Below are 3,995 nucleotides of genomic sequence, written 5' to 3'. Positions count from 1 at the left end.
GTGAGGTGTTGAACCACTCTTAGTGCCATAATAGCTTCAATGCTCCTTACTATTTATTCCCCAAGTCTCTGGAAGTCTACTAGAGAGATGGACACCATTCTTCAAGAGATTAGTCCCTCATTTTTAAAGATGATGGTGTGGAGCTCTTTTGTCCAAAACCCCCATAAGTGTTCCATTGAGTTCAGATCTGGGGATCGTGAAGGGCGTAGCATTTGAGTCACATCAATTAGAAAATCATCAAAGCCTTCAGTGAGCCCTTGTGCCCTCTAAAATTGAGGATGTCCTGGAAGAGACAAAATGGATAGACGTCTTTCATCAGAGGATGGAGGTGACGGCTCAGAACAACTTTGTATTGATTTGCGGTGACCCTTCAATCTAAGGGACCAAATGGGCCTAAATCATGGCAGGAAAATGCCCCCACACAGTTTAAAGAGCCAACAGATAGTCTCAAAGTGAGGGTCAGGCATGCAGGTTTTTCTGTTGCGTCCACTATGCCTACTGCTTTCTGTGTTCTCAGTCAAGCTCATTTAAAAAATATGTGATCCATTTGTTGTCCCTCTACAATAGTAATAATTAGGGATGTCCAATAATATTATCGGCCCAATATCGGCATAAAAATGTAATGTCTCTCAATATCATTATCATTTTTTTGCTTATCATGAAAATCAATAAAATAATGCCTGGATTTCACCGGCATTTATTGGCTCATAGAGGGAGGGAGAGAGTGAACTGTTTGAGACAATTTAAGTTGAAGTAGTTTTCTTATTTGGCACAGACAATGTTTACATTTCGAAAGCCTAATTCGACGACAGGAGATATATGTTATCTAAAATTAGTTAAGCAGTCCACATGTATCGGTTGATGTCGGAATCGGAAATTGAGAGTTGGATAATATCGGCATATCGGTTATTGGCAAAAATATTGGACATCCCTAGTAATAATCGGTCAGACTGCTTTTAGGAGATGGTGCTACCCTGAACTAGTTTGGAATCACAGTTTTAATATACTGTATTGTACTGTTCTGTTTTGTTACAATTAAGATGAAAATATTCTGAGGTGCATTTCTTTGTCCTTTTTAAAAAAAGAAAATAGTACTTTGGGTTGAGAGTGAATAGATGTCTGTTCGCCATCTTCCCCAAATGAAAAAGGTTCGTACTGACCATCAGCACAAGATCAGAGGTCCCACTGCAGGAAAATAAGTGGACGAAAAGGTTAAAGCAATATCAAAGTTTTATTCTTAAAATGTAGTATAGAGAGGAACAGTAGTACAATTCAGACAGAAAAAAGGAGAATGTAGTTCCATCTTTGAAAACCTTTGATAAAAACGTAAAAAGAGTAACCTGAATTTGCTTTGTGTTCGGAGGGCACTGAGGCGCGGCCCAAAGTTTTGCATCACTGTTAAAGTTCGAGAGAAATTGAAAAATACAACCTTTTGCAACAGCGTAAAAAAATACAGCTGGGGAAAAAAACCTCTGCTTTACATCTGTAGTGTTTTTGCTTTGTTTTTTGAGTTTTTTTTTTCTTGTCCATATAACAAATACAGCATAAAATCTAAAATGATACATCATAGTTTGAGTTTCATTCATTACAGTAAAATCAGTAGGATGGTAAATAGTATCAAAAGAACAAGACAACAGGATGGTGTGATGAACAAGCACACAGCGTGAACAGAGAGAGAAAGCGGAAGGTTAAAGTTTCACGGAAACAAACCGCCACAGCAGGTTTGTAACTGACTGTCAATGTGTTCCATTAAGTAAATCCACCATTTAAATAATATATTCTTCATATATATATATATTTATCTCATATATTCTCAACATATATATATATATATATATATACGTTATATAACCCCTCCCACAGTGATTTGAAGGTAAAAGTGACACGAAGAGGATGACTATCACTATGACTTAAAATATATCTTCTTCCACTGAGCGTAAAGGGAAGTTACACATCTTCTGTATCATTAGCACTTTAGTACATACTGTATATTCCACTGCATATGAACAGATACTGCTGTTCCAAGGTTTTAACCCGCAAACAATCCGTGTTTCTTTAGAAAATATGTGCTTAATGAAATAACAAAGAAGAAAGGAAACATCTGTGGAAAGGACAAAGTTAAACAAAATATGTTTCTAGGGTAAAGTGAATGATTCTGTAGCATTAAAAACATTTAAAAATTTCAACAATTACAGACACAAGCAAGGATTTTCTACGCTAAGCAAGTATTCACCTGGCTTTTTCTCACACATTATATTTCAACAATAATTAAAAACAACAATTTTGGTTGGACAAATAGAAATTAACAGTCTCGATTGCATTTTGGAGTCAATATATAATATTAAATAACAAAAAAAAAAACAAAACGTCTAATAAAAAAGTTGCGCATTGGAAGAAAGACAACAGTTTTCATATAGTTCCATTCAGACCCGCTTTTGGGGAAACACAGAAACATAAAAAGAAAAATCTTTTCATGAACGCAAAAGTAAGTGCATGTCTATGAGGTGCCATAGAGCTTCACTTTTTGTGGAACAAAGTGTATTCTACCTGGCAGACCTAAAAAAAAAAAAAAAAAAAAGAAAAACTTATATCAAATTAAACTGATGACATGTCTGTATACCATTTACATGTGAAAAATGGAGTTCTCTTACACTTAAAACATAACACATGATTTCTGCACGCTTCTTCCGCCTCGCAACCAACGTTCAAGTGATTCAAAATATATATATATATATATATATATATACTATATATATATAAATATATATATATATATATATATATATACTGTATTTACTTTAAACCTCAGTACCAAATATAAACAAACGCATACAGGTATTGATGTCCACTTAGGTCCTCAAAATGTCAATTACAAGTACTGCCGGTAGTTCTACAAAATGGTATGTGTGTGAGTGTGTGCATTAAATAAAATAAAAAAGCTTAAAAACAATGGCAAAGCATACCTGATAGTCGCCGTAGCACAACAGTGTTCTATAGTTTAAGCTGATTACATATGCATAACTGAGTCAGTTTAAGCTTTATGATTATAAACATCATATATAGCCTGTAGGTCCAGTATTCTGCAACAAGCATTACAGCACCAAACGTTTCATCATTTGGCAAAATTCAAGCTTTAAGTGAAAGTCAAATGCTTTTGTTTAATAATAATAAAGTGTTACTGTGACGCCGTGATTTGTATAAAGCTAGCAATAACATTTCCCCTTGTACTTTTTTTTTTTTTTAAAATTCATCCCCCCCCCCGCTTAACAACAAACCCAACGATGTGTTTTTCTGTCTTTTTTCTTAAGCGTATTCAGTAGTTTTTGTTTCCTGCTAAATCTTGGTGTGCGGTCTGTTTGGCACAATATCACAGCCCTCTTAAATTAATCATAAATATGGCTATGATACATTAGAGTCACAAAACAGATTTTTTGGTTCCAAGATTTGTGCAGGGAAAGAAAAAAATAGAAAAGAAATAATCTAATATTCTGCGTGTCTAAACAAGATCTACAGAGCAAGTTCAAATCTTCCTGTGGACAACAATGCTCTTCCTCCGCGTACTTCTACAAGCACCAAGCAATATACTTTCAGACTGAGCAGAAAGCGGCAGCCTTTACTGTGCCTCTGCTCGCAGACAAAAACAACAGAAATAAAAATTATAGCATGTGATAAGACCATAATATCCTCTCTTCATAAATTAAATAATTAACATTTCTTTGTTTAGATGATTGGCCTATCTCAACGCAAAAACTACATCACCCTGCCCAACTCTCCCCCCGAAAAACAGGAAATAAAAATACATCACCAAAAACCTGATTCATCATATTATTTGTCGTTAGAATCGTTCTCTTGTGGGCGCTGGGCCCAGAGTTGGACACATTTCAACAATAATAAAATCTGTACATCTTGGAGTTCCCACTCTAGCAAAGCTTTTTTTTTAAAAATCCATCTCTTTGTCATATACTTGCACAATTAAGTAACCTCAATATTTGATA

Source organism: Amphiprion ocellaris, chromosome 15 (genome assembly GCF_022539595.1).
Source record: "Amphiprion ocellaris isolate individual 3 ecotype Okinawa chromosome 15, ASM2253959v1, whole genome shotgun sequence".
Lineage (NCBI taxonomy): Eukaryota > Metazoa > Chordata > Actinopteri > Pomacentridae > Amphiprion > Amphiprion ocellaris.
This window is presented reverse-complemented; position numbering follows the sequence as displayed.